We start from the raw sequence: 17,745 nt of genomic DNA, 5'->3' as shown, positions 1-17,745 counted from the left end.
TGAGTAGATCTGACTTCAAACTGTGTGACAAACTCCTTCTCCTGGCTAGGAGATTTATTTTAAAGCAGTGGATAAGTGACAAGCCTCCCTCAGTCACCCAGTGGTACCACGAAACTTATAAAGTTTCACCTTTAGAAAGACTAACTGCATGACTGAAGGGAGATGATGGTTTGTTTGAGAGAACATGGTCAGCCTTTTTAATGTATCTACCCCCTTCCCTAAGAAAGGGGAGATATGCTTTAACCGGCAGCAGCGGATGGCCACCTACCCTGAGTCTGGTTCTGCTTGAGGTTTCTGCCCCTTAAAAAGAAGTTTTTCCTTGCCACTGTCGCCAAGTCCTTGCTCATGGTGGGATTTGTTGGGTCTCTGTAAATAAAATTATAAAGAGTACGGTCTAGACCTGCTCTATAGGAAAAGTGAAATGAGATAACTTCTGTTATGAATTGGCACTATATAAATAAAATTTTATTCAACTGAATTGAATAGATTGGAATAATCCCTCTGGTCCCTAGGTGAACTATTGGCACATGGGATGTAAACCTATTGTTACCCCCTTCCTTAGAAATCCCTTTTTTCCTTTTACTAATTATCTTATTATTATATCTATGCCCTTTTTTACAATGTTATGCGTCGTTTGCCTGTTTTTCATGGATTTGTCTCATTTCTCCATTATTCATCACCTAAATGAACAGTATTGGGTTTTTAAAATGGATAGAGTTATGAGATCATGTGTATGACTGATGGTGCACATGGAGGGGAGGATATAATGGTAGGTTTAGGTGGGTATCATATCATATCATATCATATCAATATTAGGATGCTGACATTTTGGGTGGATCCTGATGACAACGGGATAGCACAGAATTGGCTGGTTTTGGAAAAATCCTCGTGTTTTTAGCTCACTGCCAGCTTTAGTCTGCTCTGGGATGCCACTGGCTGGACCAATTTCGAAATTCACAAAAAATTCAGGAACTCTCTTAAGATCTGGAACCAATTTAGACTAGCTTTTGGCATGAACGGATTCTCTATAATGGCACCATTAGTGGGGAACCACGTCTTTCCACCATCACTGCTGATGGAGCCATCGCTGTTTAGGAAGCGGGCAGGGTGTATTCATTTAAAGATCTGTACATAGAAGCTACACTCACCTCCTTCGATAAAATTGTACATAAATGTAATCCCCAGAACACTTTATTAGATATTTGCAAACTTGCAGTTTTATGGTAAATGGACTGTACTTGTATAGCGCCTTTCAGTCTTAGTCTTTCAGAAAGACTAGACACACTACATATCACATTCACCCCATTCACACACTGATGGCAGGTACCAACTGCTCATCAATTCAAAGAAACAAACTAATCATTCACACACACCGAAGGCACAGCCCTCTGGAGCAGTTTGGGGTTCAGTGTCTTGCCCAAGGACACTTGGACATGTGCTCTACCACTATGCCACAGCCGCCCAGTTTTATATCTTCAATATCTAGCAATTTCCCCTTACAGCCCTCAGATACACTCAGATTTTATTTTTGGAACTAAAGCATTGGGTCGAGGTATTATTGGACAAATTTACAAGAAATGTAATGCAAATATAATAACAGCTCCTTGCACTCACTTAAAGCCCCATGGGAGGAGGATATGGAAGTTGAGATATCAGACCCCTTATGGCTAAAATGCACTCCTCCTCAGTCTGTATGAGAGATATTATTATTCAATTTAAAATACTTCCCTGGCTCCACTGGTCAAAGGCTAAACTGTCACCGTTTAAGCCTGACCTGGACCCTACCTGCAACTGATGCAAACAGGAGTCTGCCACCCTCATACATATGTTCTGGAGATGTCCCAAGCTTAACACATACTGGCAATCTATTTGTGATATTCTTTCAGAGGTCATTGGCAGGCACATACGATTTAAAGCCTTTACAGAAATATTTGGGCTGGTATCTGAGGACAAAATCCTTAAAAAAGCCAATAGTAACATTGGGAACCTTACTTTCCCGAATTTTAATTATTTTTAAATGCAAGGAGAGCTGCCCTCCATCACTCACATCAGTGGCTCAACTCCAAATTTTACTTTAACGTGACAACCTTTTATCTAATTTGTGGAAGATTTGCACTCTACAGCTACCCCATCAGTATGATATTACTATTATTACTATTTGTATTATTGTTTATTACTTTTTGTTCTATTATTGTATTTGTATGTCTACTTTACCAAGCCTACTTTGGATCAGCTTGATTTGAAATGTTCTCCTTCATGTTCTGGGTGAGTGTGGGAATAAGGGTGGGATGAGTGTCTGTATGGGGAAGGATCATAGAGGGAGGGTAGACTATTGGGGTGTATGGGAAAAGATGGGAGTGAAGTTATTTTGTTTGTATTCTTGTATGTCTGGACGCTCTTTTGTAATGAAAAAATGTTTTAACAATTCATTAAAGTGAAAACAAAAGTCTCTTGCACGTCCATGGGGGGAAAACCTCACCTATCATGCAACATCGTAGTCTAACCACATTCACTGGTAACATCTAATTGTTTAACAGAGATGAAAGTGTGGAAACAGTGGAAACATTGAGCACAATAAGATTTATGTCCACTGGATCAATTGGATTATATTAGATTAGATTTAGAAAAGGTTAAATTTTAGATTAGATTAGAGTAGATTAGATTTAGATCTAATCTACATACAAATGCATTACTAGCTAGAAGGTAGAGTTTGGTTGTAATATAAATGGGAATCTGACACCTTGTTTTGACTTGTAATTGCGGTTTTGAGCTCTTCATTGTAATTCTAAAAATTCCAGGACACAGTAGTGATGTGCATCATTGATCTAATTTGTGTGTGATAAAAAGAGGAATGAACTGGATATAAATCCGCATACACCATGCACACCAAACACACCATCCTCACACTGTTTTCATCAACTGTGTCACTGCCTCATGACCACTTAAGAACTTATTGAAGCTCCTCCTCATGTATTGTAACCTTTCATGAAAAAGTGAGTAGGCTTGGGCGGTATCAAGGTATTACAGTATATCAGGTATGATTTTCAATACCGTCAAATATACAGATGTCCTCCTCTTTCTATGAAATTGATATCGAGATGCTGTATTGAGGTGATGCATTGTAGTGCACAGCACGTGCCACCTGAGGTCAGTCTCTGCTGGCTGAGTTAAGAAAGATGGCGACAGCGAGTGGTGGGCATAATGTTACAGGACTAGTAAAAAAGAAAAATGCCTCCTGTTTGGGAGTATGATAACGGTGAGCCAGCCAACACGGACAAAGCTGTCTGCACTATTTGCCTCAATAAAGTTGTGACTAAAGAGGGTAACACCAGCACATCATCTCCGTTCAGCCCACTGATGTGTTGATATCCGCCGTGGCTGCAAGTGTCATCGGGTCCTCCAGCAAGAATCTATGGAAGAAGGGCGCTTATGTCCTATCTGTTCATTATTCTATGGGCCATAAGTATTTAAACCCTACAAGACTTGTCTAAGAAGGCTAATTACATATTAGACACATAGCGTTGTAGGCTAGACAAAGTCATACATGCTACAATGACTTCTATCACCAGCAGCTCAGTCTTTACCGTCGTATACCGTAGACCCCGCTGAAATGTCAGGAAGGTATGAAAAAACAGATATCATCCAAGCCTTACAGTGAGTCTGTTTTTTAATACAAATACAGTGGTGTGAAGAGGTGTTTGCCCCCATTCTGATTTCTCTTTTTTTTTTTGCATGTTTGTCACACTTAAATGTTTCAGATCATCAAACTAATTTAAATATTAGTCAAAGAAAACACAATTAAACAAAAAATGCAGTTTTTAAATGAAGGTTGTTATTATTAAGGGAAAACAAAATCCAAACCTACATGGCCCTGTATGAAAAAGCGATTGCCCTCCCCTGTTAAAATATAACTTAACTGTGGTTTATCACACCTGAGTTTAATTTCTCTAGCCACACCCAGGCCTGATTACTGCCACACCTATTCTCAATCAAGAAATCACTTAAATAGGACCTGCCTGACAAAGTGAAGTAGACCAAAAGATCTTCAAAAGCTAGACATCGTGCAGAGATCCAAAGAAATTCAGGAACAAATGAGAAAGAAAATAATTGAGATCTATCAGCCTGGAAAAGGTTATAAAGCCATTTCTAAAGCTTTGGGACTCCAGCGAATCACAAATGGCGAAAACATGGAACAGTGGTGAACCTTCCCAGGAGTGGCCGGCCGACCAAAATTAACCCAAGAGTGCAGTGACGACTCATCCAAGAGGTCACCAAAGACCCCACAACAACATCCAAAGAACTGCAGGCCTCACTTGACTCAGTTAAGGTCAGTGTTCATGACTCCACCATAAGAAAGAGACTGGGCAAAAATGGCCTGCATGGCAGAGGTCCAAGATGAAAACCACTGCTGAGCAAAAAGAACATTAAGGCTCATCTCATTGTTGCCAGAAAACATCTTGATGATCCCCAAGACTTTTGGGAAAATACTCTGTGGACTGACGAGACAAAAGCTGAACTTTTTGGAAGGTGTGTGTCCCATTACATCTGGCATAAAAGTAACACTGCATTTCAGAAAAAGAACATCATACCAACAGTAAAATATGGTGGTGGTAGTGTGATGGTCTGGGGCTGTTTTGCTGCTTCAGGACCTGGAAGGCTTGCTGTGATAAATGGAACCATGAATTCTCCTGTCTACCAAAAACTCCTGAAGGAGAATGTCTGACCATCTGTTCTTGACCTCAAGCTGAAGCGAACTTGTTACAGCCTGTCATGTCCTCACCAGCCTGTAATCACCCACATCTGCTCCTAATTACACTCCTGCCCTCAATCAGCCCCAATGACACTCAGTATAAAACCACTCCACTCTCCTCACTCAGTGTCCGACCTCTTTCGTGTTTAGGACTCCATGCACCAGACTACACAAGTGTTAGTTGTGTCAGTTTTCAGCGATTTCCCCTGTTTCCTGTGTATCTCTGGTCACCAGTCTTCCGTGGCTTCACCAGACCTCCAGTGACTTCCCTACACCCGTTTCCCCTATCCTAACCCTCTCACTCCTGGCTGTTTCTCAATAAAGTGTATACCAGTCATCCTCTGTGTCTCCCTCCTGTCTGTCAGATGTAACAGAACTTGGGTTCTGCAACAGGACAATGATCCAAAACACACCAGCAAGTCCACCTCTGAATGGCTGAAGAAGAACAAAATGAAGACTTTGGAGTGGCCTAGTCAAAGTCCTGACCTGAATCCTATTGAGATGCTGTGGCCTGACCTTAAAAAGGCAGTTCATGCTCGAAAAGCCTCCAATGTGGCTGAATTACAACATTTCTGCAAAGATGAGTGGGCCAAAATTCCTCCACAGCGCTGTAAAAGACTCATTGCAAGTTATCGCAAACGCTTGATTGCCATTGTTACTGCTAAGGGTGGCCCAATGAGTTATTAGGTTTAGGGGACAATCACTACTTCACACAGGGCCATGTAGGTTTGGATTTTGTTTTCCTTTTAATAATAACAACCTTCATTTAAAAACTGCATTTTGTGTTTACTTGTTATATTTGACTGATATTTAAATTTGTTTGATGATCTGAAAACATTTGCGTGTGACAAACATGCAAAAAAATATCAAATCAGGAAGGGGGCAAACACTTTTTCACACCACTGTATGTGGAATTTTAATTGCTGACTATTTCACTGAATCTCAGACATTCAACTGAAAATGAATTTGTATTTCGAAAAACAAGCCATTTTTCATTAGACACTTGCTTCCATGACCACCTTGTCTATGCTCTATAGTAATGTATAAATGCATATGCATAAATGGATATACTTAGTGCCTTTATATAATGTTCACATAGCATTTAGGCTTATTGATAACTGCAAAGCCTTCAGTCATCACTGTATTTATATGCAATGTTAACCTCAGACTGGCATTCAAATGATTCTACCATTTACCATTTCTGAAGCTTCAAAGTTGCTCCCTTCAGTTCTAGCACACATTTTTCTGACAGCTGGGCGTCATCCAAAACACTAAAGTCCAAACAAAATAAGAAAATTTCAATCAATGCTCAAGCCACTCTTATCTGACTGCCAATGTAATGGCAGGAATGTTGACAGGTTTTCAATGTAGTGAGTCCCCTGGACCCACAGGTGATCCAGGTGAAGTTGTAGTGTTAAACTCATGTTAAGGGATGAGTATCATTTGGATTTAATTGATACTACTACTCTTATCGATACTCTTATCAGTTATTTTTCATTACTATGTCATGGTTTTGGGTTTGTGTTCAGTTATTTCCTGTTTTGTTTTGGTAAGAGTTCTCCCTCATGTGCCTAGTAGTTTTCTTCCTGTCTTTGTTTGCTTTTCCTGCCTGTTTTGATTGTTTGCCCTGCCCTAATTAGGTTCACCTGTGACTTGTTATCCCCCCTCACCTGTGTGCAGTTAAGTCTGTATGATTCCCCTGTCCCTTTGTCAGATTGTTATTGTATCATATGTACAGTTGTGGTGAAAAGTTTTGAGAATGACAAGTATTGGTTTTCACAAAGTTTGCTGTTTCAGTTTTTATGATGGCAATTTGCATATACTCCAGAATGTTATGAAGAGTGATCAGATGAATTCCAATTAATTGCAAAGTCCTTCTTTGCCATGAAAATGAACTTAATCCCAAAAAATATTTCCACTGCATTTCAGCCCTGCCACAAAAGGACCAGCTGACATCATGTCAGTGATTCTCTCATTAACACAGGTGAGAGTGCTGACCAGGACAAGGCTGGAGATCACTCTGTCATGCTGATTGAGTTAGAATAACAGACTGGAAGCTTTAAAAGGAGGGTGATGCTTGAAATCATTGTTCTTCCTCTGTTAACCATGGTTAGGGTCAAGGAAACACGTGCCGGCATAATTGCTTTGCACAAAAAGGGGCTTCACAGGCAAGGATATTGCTGCTAGTAAGATCGCACCTAAATCAACCATTTATCGGATCAACAAGAACTTCAAGGAGAGAGGTTCAACTGTTTTGAAGAAGGCTTCAGGGCGCCCAAGAAAGTCCAGCAAGCACCAGTACCGTCTCCTAAAGTTGATTCAGCTACGGGATCGGGCACCACCAGTGCAGAGCTTGCTCGGGAATGGCAGCAGGCAGGTGTGAGTGCATCTGCGCGCACAGTGAGGCGAAGACTTTTGGAGGATGGCCTGGTGTCAAGAAGGGCAGCAAATAAGCCACTTCTCTCCAGGAAAAACATCAGGGACAGACTGATATTCTGCAAAAGGTACAGGGATTGGACTGCTGAGGACTGGGGTAAAGTCATTTTCTGTGTTACGCCAACAGTAAAGCATCCTGAGAACATTCATGTGTGGGGTTGCTTCTCAGCCAAGGGAGTGGGCTCACTCAAAATTTTGCCTAAGAACACAGCCATGAATAAAGAATGGTACCAAAACATCCTCCAAGAGCAACTTCTCCCAACCATCCAAGAACAGTTTGGTGACAAACAATGGCTTTTCCAGCATGATGGAGCACCTTGCCATAAGGCAAAAGTGATAACTAAGTGGCTCGGGGAACAAAACATTGAAATTTTGGGTCCATGGCCAGGAAACTCCCCAGACCTTAATCCCATGGAGAACTTGTGGTCAATCCTCAAGAGGCGGGTGGACAAACAAAAACCCACAAATTTTGACAAACTCCAAGCATTGATTATGCAAGAATGGGCTGCCATCAGTCAGGATGTGGCCCAGAAGTTAATTGACAGCATGCCAGGACGAAATGCAGAGGTCTTGAAAAAGAAGGGTCAACACTGCAAATATTGACTCTTTGTATAAACTTAATGTAATTGTCAATAAAAGCCTTTGACACTTATGAAATGCTTGTAATTATACTTCAGTATACCATACTAACATCTGACAAAAATATCTAAAAACACTGACGCAGCAAACCTTGTGAAACCCAATACTCTTGACCACAACTGTAGAGTGTTTCGGCCCTTTCCCTACTTGACATAAAACATAACACACTAAATAATTGCTTTTAAAAATATATATTTTAAAAAAGAATAAAGTCAGAACAGGATTAGAATTGAATATTTTAAATATAACTACATGTTGTTTCTAGAGCAGCAACAGTAAAGTTTACAACAGCAAAGTCACTTTATAAACTCAATATATCAGTGGAAACAAATCTAAAATGTCAGTAAAACAAATCACATTCCTGACATAAGACGGTGTAGTCCCTCATTCGTCCAGGAGTGTTCTATCGTAGAAAAGGTTTCACCTGATTAAAATATGATTGGCTTGACCAAGGTGCTAATACACTGTGGCAAACGTTGGGCAGATTGAATCTCAGACCACCATTTCTGTTCAAAGAGGGGTTTTCTTTTTTCACAAAATCTTGTCAAGATGCCCACACAAAAACAGAGCAATGTAGTTTACTCAATTCAATGCAGTGAGGGAAAACTGCAAAGAACGGTACATAGGTGAGACTAAACAGCCACTTCACAAAAGACTTTATCAGCACAGACGACACGCTAACTCAGGATTGCAGAGCGCCATTCATTTGCATCTAAAAGCTACAAACCACACATTTGAAGACAGTGAGGTGAAGATTCTAAGTAGAGAGAAGAGTTGGTTTGAAAGAGGAGTCAAAGAAGCCATTTTTGTGAAAAAAGAAAACCCCTCTTTAAACAGAAATGGTGGTCTGAGATTCAACTTGCCAACTGTTTACCACAGTGTATTAACACCATGGTCAAGCCAATCATATGCTAATCAGGCACTTAACAGTGATGAGGGAGGTGCAGCCAGAAAACAATAGGCCTGATTACTGATTACTGGGCCATCATGGAAACAATTAGGTCAGTTTCAGGTGAAACTAGGCAGGGTAATCAGCAGATACTCAGGAAGACTCCTTCCTGAGGGCAGGGCTTAAGTAACACAGAGTTCCCGGACCATTTTTCACAATTGAGAATGACTTCCGGATGGGAGCCGAAACGTCTTGATTCTGAAAACAGTGTCCAGATGACTACGACTGAAACCTTTTCTACGATATTCCTGACATCAAAATTACTGAGTGAAGTTTAGAAAGAATGAAGAACAGACAGTATCAGTCCTTCCTCCTGTCCTCTGTTGTCCTCCCTCTGCTGCTGTTATGATTTACTGCAGGTAATTTACCTGGCAGTGGGAGGAGGGGCTGCTTTGTCTCAGCCAGCAAGAAGTTTACAAGAATTTGCCAAATTTTAAGATACGTGGCAAACTAAGAAACAGAGACGAGACTACATACAGACAGCTTTCGTTTGAGCTTGTAACAATTTGCTATTAGCTGAGCTAGCTTGCTCTGCTTGTATATAACACAACAGCAGTGGATGAGAGCAGATTAAAATATCACTTTCTATCAGGTTTCTTTTGTTTATTTCTATGATTTCAACACAGATTTATTGTTCACAGTGTAGCATTAGTATAGCTAGTGAGTTTACTGTGTCCTTTTGGATTTTAATGCATCAGAGACGCAGGACGCATACCTAGCAACATCACTGTAATGGTGCATGTTAGACTGTGCAATATATCATGGCTGCTACAGATTTGTGTAAATTCTATATAGGATTTTTTTTTTTTTTGATACATTATCTAGAGTCTGTCATATGTTGTTTTTTCTTCAACTCCACACAAATATTGACCTCAATGACTAAATGTCTATCTTGCACATAACACTGAAATAGATATTTGGAATCTGAATTTAGATTTTTCTGGCTTTTTTTCTCTTTTTTCCCAAATTGGTCTAGGAGAAGAGGTAGTTGGAGTGGAGTCCCTTCCACATCCTGTCACATTAAATCAGAACACAATGTAACACAGCGTACAGTACAACATTACACTAAACATCACAGAGTGTCTGACAATACAGCATGGCACTACACAGAATTTCTCAAAGTTCAACCTGATACAATGCGCCAAAGGGCATCTGTTTGGTTTTAACACTGATCTTTGGTTATGGTGTTTGTGTGCGTTTGCGCTCTATTTGTCTCTTTCTCTCACACACACATATGTCCAAAACAGTACTTTTATGCACAGTTATGTACAACTTACATATCATAATCAGCTTTTCTAAATATAAGAATACATTTTACAAAATAGCAGAGAATGTGCAACTTTCTTAATTAACAGATTCAAATGTAAAATTCAGATGTAAAATTATCTGTAACTGGACAGACATAACTGTGAGGAACTCTGGGTTGCCAGATAATCAGGTTTCCCATCTCACGCCTTCCATCTGTCATGGACATGCGCCAGAAAACATGCAAACAACAACTCCAGGTAGAGCTGATACTGATGGACAAGAAAGGTTATTCTAGTGTAAATAGAGTTAAAATAACATGTTATTTGAGATTGCTAACAATCAGCTAACAAGGCTAAGAGTCTACAGCCATGCTAGTGGCTCTGTGAGACTGGCACAGTGGCACAGTGCTGATGTTTGGCAACATTTTACCATGTTCACCATCTTTGTTTTTCAAGTTTACCATGTTAGCGTGATAACATTTGCTAATAAGCACCAAACACAAAGTACAACTGAGGCTGATGGGAATGTCATTAGTTTTGCAGGTAGGCTATTTTGTTATAAATCAAAGTATTGGTCAAGTTAAAATTTTGACCTGATAGTGGTGCTAGATGAAAAGTGAGAGGATCACCAAAGTTATTACAATTGTGTTATAGTAGAGCATGTGAATGTGTCTGAATTTTCAAAGGTCAAATGTTCAGCTGTGAAGTTATTTCAAGGCTACCTCATGTCAGTCACAAGTTTGGTCTGACTTTGAATGGAATTATTTAGAATACAACAATGCATTGCAACATGTAACAATCTTTCCATTGATCCAACAACTCTGCTGTCACAGCGACACTTTCTCTGACTGAAGTCAGTCCTCCATCAGTGTCTACACAGGATGTGTTCAGACACAGTGCTGTAGGTCACCCATGAATACACATTCACTGAAGTTACATGCGTAAAACAAAAGAAAATTGCACTTCAGGTCACAGTTATGTGTGCAAAGTGCAACTAAAATGCAATCCGTTACTTGGCCTGTGTAGACAGTGGTATTGATTCAAATCTGTTCCATCAGATGTGGGTGAGACGCCTCCGGTGTAGACAGGCTGTTAGAAACCTAGTTACATCTATACTGGGGAAATCAAGTTTCTCTAATCTCCTACCCTTGTTAAGGAAACCGGGTTCTTGTTTTCATTACATTTAAGAAATAAGATTACTGCAGAAAGCTAAGTGTAACCAGGTTACTGAAGTGCATGTAAACACACTAGCCTACACTGATTTAGTCATCATAGGCGACCACCATCTTGACTGGCTAACCAAGGAAAACCTTGGGTGGATTTCTGTACTGACAACTTTAAACAGATTTTAATCTGAGGCCCCGTTTACACCTGGTATTAACATGCATCTTGGGTGATCCGATCACAAGTGGACAGCTATAAGTGCAGGTGTGAAGGCATGCACGACGCATTGAGATCCAATCGCTCAGACCACATTCGGAGGCCTTATGCGGCCACATCCTTTCAGCAGTGTGTACACGAATGTGTCCTGGGCCACATTGAAGGACTGCCTACTCAACTGACGTCCTCATTCACGCACCAACTGTGTCATATTAAAGTGCGAAACAACAATAAGAAGCCACAACAACAGGCAAAATGGATTCACCATCAGGATGGAGTACACACGAAACATGCTGTCTGATGTCCTCCGGCTGCTCTGCTGCAACTCTCAGTGATTTGCGGAGTTTCCTGATGGACAGATAGCTTTACTTATTGCATAGATAACCGCCATAGACTGTTAACCGCTAACTGTAGCTGCTGTTAGCTAGTTAACTCAGTTAGCCGTGCAGCTAGCAGTCCTATTAACGCTAGCTGACTCTGCACAGACTAGGAGTTCGGAGCACCGGGGGAGTGTTGGTGTTTACACCACTAGCAAAGGAGCTGTGGACTGCCGGGAGGAGGATGTTTAATAAAGCTTTATTTAAGCCTTAAAGCTAATAGGACCCCCAGAAACACTCCGCTCCGACAGCGTCTCTCGTTTTTCCAACCTAATTCTGTCTCATTTGTGTTCTGAAACAGTAAATTCATCATCGTATTCAGGTTAAAAACAAAACATTTGGTCTTTGCCAACGGAAATGATGTACGTGTTTATTTGCATATATAGCGGGGAAGTGAGATCCGATCACAAGTGGTCAATCGAGACGCATGTGGAGACGAATTCTAATGCCAGGTGTGAATTGACATACTTAGAGCTGTCCACTTGTGATTGGATCACTCAAGACGCATGTTAACGGCAGGTGTAAACGGGGTCTGAATCAAATTAGTGCTGAAGCAACCAGACCAAATATAACAAAGCTAACAAGCCCTCTGTAGCAACTCTAAAAGCGTCTTTGATGTGAGTCTGAGGATCCAATAGCCATTCAAGAAATCATTAGATGTTTTATGGATAATTTTTTACAATACTTGTATTGCTACCCTTGTGTTTTGAGTAATTTATATTTCTTATGTTGTTTCTCTTTTTATGATCTTGTTTTTAAATTGTGAACTGCACACTTGTAAAACAGGACTGCTATGCCTCAATGTATCTTTCCGACTGTAAATAATGGTTGAAGGAATGAACATCCCTAAGTAGCCCATCCATCTTCTTAATCACCCACTAATGATCAGATGACGTGTGTGTAACTGTGTATGTTCATGCATACCTGAGTGTGTGTGGAAACTAGACTACATGCATGTAATGCTGATTACACAGCAAGGTATCACCTTCACTCAGGCTTGTGTGTGTGTGTGTGTGTGTACTTGTACTTGCTACATAGTGAGGACTGAAACCCATTTTTTTAACCTACAGAGTGAGGACATTTTTGGAAAGTGAGGACAATTTGGCCGGTCCTCACTACTTCAAAGGGTTTGAAGGTTAAGACTTGGTTTTAAGGGTTAGATTTTAGGTTTAGGTAAGGGTTGGGATTAGGCATTTAGTTGTGATGATTAGGAGCTAGGGAATGTATTATGACAATAGGGTTCTCACAAGTATAGGAAAGTGCGTGTGTGTGTGTGTGTGCCAATCTAGTACCCCTGCATCCTGTAATGGAGAGACAGTGAGAAAGGAAACACGGTGAACTAACGCAGTGTGGTTGACAGTGATAGCCACGTGTATGTTACATCCTTCTACTGGAACCAAAAAACTTCTGTTTACTATGTTGGTTATTTATCTCTGCACATAGTTGCATGTACAATACACATTTATCTCTGTTACTCTCTTATACATAAACTCAATAACACATATAGAACCCCTGAACAGACACACAGCAGACCACAGACCCTGTTTAACAACATCTGGCCTAAGAAGCTATAATAGAAAGTTTCAGTTTGCTGTGTGTCATGCAGCTGGTAGAGAAGTAGTGCTGACAAAAAATTGAGAACAAATCTTTTGTACCGATCTCTTTTGAGTTCGATACGTACCGGGTCTGCACTGGTACGTAGTGCCTCCAGGAAATAGCCACAGCCATGAGGCTCTGAGTCTTGTCCAGCTGCTGTTCAGTAATACAATCTCTCATTGAGGGTTTCTTTCATTGTTCTTTCTGAAAAACTATCCGTAATCTAAAAGCATCTACGACTGACCATGATATTAAAAGTTGCACCCTCCAGTTAAATAACTACTAGAACATGTGATTGCTGCTTAAAATATGTAGTTGAAACATTTGAAACAATTTTAATCTCTTAACCTGTTAAGAATGTAAACAAGTTGAAATGTTTTAAAATGTTCATTCTTTACTTGTGAGATGTTGTATGAGAGTTGAAGCACTTGAGGAGTTAAAGAAGTGACAGTGTAAGCAATGAAAGCAGTTGATGTTAGTTGAATGTTAATCAACTGTTCCATGTGTTCACACTCCATGTGTTGAGCCTATTACACAAGCACTGGTCATGATCACACCTCATGCAACACAGCTAACCGCAACACTTAATGATAGCAGACTTGACATATGGAACTTATTATAATACATTTTTTTCTGCCAGGCACACAGTGACTGATTACTCTACCAACCCTAAACTTATATAGAAAAAACTACAGTATTCTGGGCAGGCGTATGGTTGTTGCTTGGGATTTATTAGGGTGTATTAGATGTACATTAGTTTGCATGGTGAATGTGTGCTGCTAGGGGGTACTTAGCGTGTGCTAGGATGTTCAATGTGTTAGTAGTAGTTACAGAGGTAGTACCCTTAGGCTGAATTCAGACCAAATCATGCGTTGCAGTGATTAGCCGCAGGGTTGTGCAGCGGTGTGTGGGGGTGTGGTTGTGTTTATTTGTGCTTTGGATCGTAAGCGCTGTGAAACAATCAGAAAATAACGTTTTATTTCTCTGAATCACCGGCTTTCTCGCTACCGGCGCTCCCTCTCCTCATTCACTCTCGAGGTCGTTCGACCACAGCTGTCTCTCTCTCTCTCTCTCTCAAACAAATGAACACAAACCAAAGGAAGCTTCGTGGATCTCTATTTTCAGCATTGACTGTAAGCCAGACACAGAGATCGAAGCTGGGTACACGAAATAAACCAAGCAAAGACACAACCGGGAGAATATCATAGTTGGTGAACTCATGAACTCCGCCTGGATAGTTGGTTTCAGTGATATTTCAGGCTGACTGTGGAGCAGTTTGACCGGTCTGATCGCCGGATTGGCCACCGCAGCCGTGACGTTGGGTTGTGTTTCTCCAAGAGTTGATTGTGTTTCAACTTTTCTGCCACAGGTTGCTGCACACCGCAGCATAAACCAACTACCCCCACTCAAATGAGAAGCGGCTGATTTGGTCTGAATTCAGCCTTAGTGCTTTTAGTCATAACAGCAGTAGTACGAATAGCAGATAGAGAGCTGTGTGTATCTGGGGCTGTGTTAAAGTGTAAAGTGTGTTAGAATGGCAAAGTGGTGCCATTCTAACACATGCTCTAACATGCCTGTAGCAAAAAAATATACAGATCTCCTCAATGAGCCAGAGATTTTAATATATCATATGTGTATGTGGCACCAACAGGGTGAAAGAAGTAAAGCATATAGGGAAAGTACCAAGGAGAAGTATACATGATAAAATTAAATTCAATTAAATTTTATTTATATAACAATTCATAACAGAAGTTATCTCATTGCACTTTTCCTATAGAGCAGGTCTAGACCGTACTCTTTATAATATTATTTACAGAGACCCAACAAATCCCACCATGAGCGAGCACTTGGCGACAGTGGCAAGAAAAAACTTCCTTTAAGAGGCAGGAACCTCGAGCAGAACCAGACTCAGTGGTGGGCGGCCATCCGCTGCTGCCGTGTTAGGTTTTGAGAGAGATAAATGGTAAGTAAATAATTTGTTCTAGTTTGTCCAGCAACTATACTAATAAACAGTCATGGATGCCCTAGTAAATATACTCTCGATAACAGAGCCAAAATGAAAGTATTTTGGCGAGGAATGAGGAAAATGTAAAAAAAAAAAAAAGTGCAAAGATCCACACTCAAATGTGCATTTTGTAGATGCACCACGCCCCAGACTGTAGGTGTAAGTGTCCACTCTACAGCTGTATTATAGCAAAAATATAAATAAACGTTAAATTAAAATACATATCAGATCAAATTTGGCATTGGGAAGTAGGGTTGGGTCGGTTTCCAGTTTTGCTGGTCCAGTCCAGTCTGGTGTACAAGCTTAAACCGGTTAAATTTTTATGCGAACCGACTGAACCGGCATTTGTCATTATGAGAAGTTCTAGCAAACTAAAAAGTAGCCTACAACAGCAACCTGTGCAGAAGGCGCTATATCCAACTTGTATTGCATTAGTAAGCAATATGACAATGTGATTAACATAATATTATGTTTGTTTAGGCCAGGGGTATTCAATTAATATTCAAAAGAGACTGTCTCCCGTCTCATCTCTCCCGTGTGTGTGTGTGTGTGTGTGTGTGTGTATTTCACTCACTGACTTGAGTCACAATGTTTAACAGAATGCATAGATTTGATTGGCTGAGTAGCATGCAATTGGAGTTTCCCAGGCCACTAAGCAGTGCTGTAAAGGCTAGAAAAGCTGCGCCGGTTAAAATAGAAACGTTCCGTCAAAATGTAAAAATTTTCAATAATTTGAGAATTCTCATTAATTTATCGGTTATAGGTCCGGATAGGACGGTGTCTGGGTCCGGACCCGGACCACGGTCCGCCTATTAGTGACATCGGCTTTAGAAGAAGAAAAGTTAAGTTGAATGGTTGTTGTGAGAAATAAAAACATGATGTGTCACTCAGTTGCCCTGATTGTGGTGCCGCTACTCTCTCAGTCATGGGCTCTCATTAGGTTCCACTCGGGAGCTGCTGAGTCACGTGCAACACCTAGTGGTACTATTCGGTATTACCGGTCCAGTCCGGTATTTGGCATTGCTGTCCCTCGCTGCTGTTCACCAAAAAATACCTCCAGCATGTAACTCCCCCAAAACCACAAATTGTCATTTTTACATTTCTATTTGTGTACAGATTAAACGAACAAAAACATGAAATACGACATGTTAATCAGTGAGCTTTAGAGGTGTTAGTAGGTGTATTTTTTTACTTTGGACAGAGCCAGGCTAGCTGCTTAACACACAGACATGAGATTGATATCCAGCTCCTCATCTCAGTCGCAGAAAGAAAGCAAATAAGTGCCTTTCACAAAATGTTGAAGTACTCCTTTTAAAGCAATGTAGACAGCCATTACTGTTTATCCCTATGAATTAACCAAACCCTAAAGACATACAATACCAATTCACCATTGGTGTTCAGGGTCACATTATAAGAGCCTGGCACAGACACTTAAAGCAGATACAGAAACTGCATTTTTGACAGGTGTGTTTGCTGCCCTCATTGACTGATACAAGTATCATTTCCAACAGAACTCTGGGACCTGTATTACTGAGACACATTTACAGTTACTACCAGTAACCACAGGTGTCGCCAAATCAACCATTGACCTGTTTCAAACTAATTTACAATATGAAAGCTGTGATGTGCATTTTGAGATCATTTCCTCTTGTGTTCATTGTGACACATTTCACTAACCAAAACAAACACAGGGCTCCAGATTAACTTTTTACATTGTTGGCACTGGTGCACCTATCCTTTTCATTTCGGTGCACCCAATAATACATTTTAAGCATTACCTTTTTTGTCAGCTCCATACACATTGGTAATTTCTTAATGATTATAAACAGGAATAAAGATGCAGATAAATGTTTTTTTTAATGGACTTAAATTGTTGTTGTTGTGGGGGAGTTGTTTCTTGGAAACACTGTGATATTTAAAGTTTCAATTCGGAAAGTCGATGCTCCAACAGCAAAAGCTCTGTTCCCAATAGTGATGCGTGGATCGCGGTTATATCGGGGCCTGCGGATAATAAACGGATCTGACGGGCCGGGTCATAAAAACGAACATTGTGATTAAAGCGGATGGGTTACAGGTGGGTGAAAAATGGTGAAGCGTCTCCCCATTAAGAGAGACGCTGTGCACATTTACGCACGAGGCACAGCAGCATAACTTCATTAATTATTTAAATCTCCAAACAGGATCGATCAGGATCTAATGTTAATATTCTGTGTTCTTCACACGCAGTCCAGGTTCATACAGTGAAAGTGTTTGGAGTAAAGCAGCCGTCCTCCTGATAAATCCTGAGCTCCATCACAGCTGTCTCAAAATGTATTTCAGAAGCTAAAAGTTTGATTCTGTTTCCTCTGTTCTGTCAAGTTTATAAC

At 40.5% G+C, this 17,745-nt stretch overlaps 1 protein-coding gene across 3 annotated transcripts in view; it reads right to left on the bottom strand.

The window, feature by feature from the left end:
- Positions 1–17,745, bottom strand: part of LOC122883923 (heterogeneous nuclear ribonucleoprotein L-like) — a 70,001-nt gene that overhangs the window by 50,405 nt on the left and 1,851 nt on the right. Inside the window, exon 1 of one of the 3 annotated variants that reach the window (XM_044213059.1) lies at positions 269–289. The exons of the other annotated variants lie outside the window; for them this stretch is intronic. The gene's annotated coding sequence lies outside the window, so the exon portion shown is untranslated. Of the gene's footprint in view, positions 1–268; positions 290–17,745 lie in introns of those variants that run through there. 3 annotated transcript variants of the gene reach the window in all.

The sequence above is a fragment of the Siniperca chuatsi genome, linkage group LG11 (genome assembly GCF_020085105.1).
Source record: "Siniperca chuatsi isolate FFG_IHB_CAS linkage group LG11, ASM2008510v1, whole genome shotgun sequence".
Classification (NCBI taxonomy): Eukaryota; Metazoa; Chordata; class Actinopteri; order Centrarchiformes; family Sinipercidae; genus Siniperca; species Siniperca chuatsi.
This window is presented reverse-complemented; position numbering and strand designations above follow the sequence as displayed.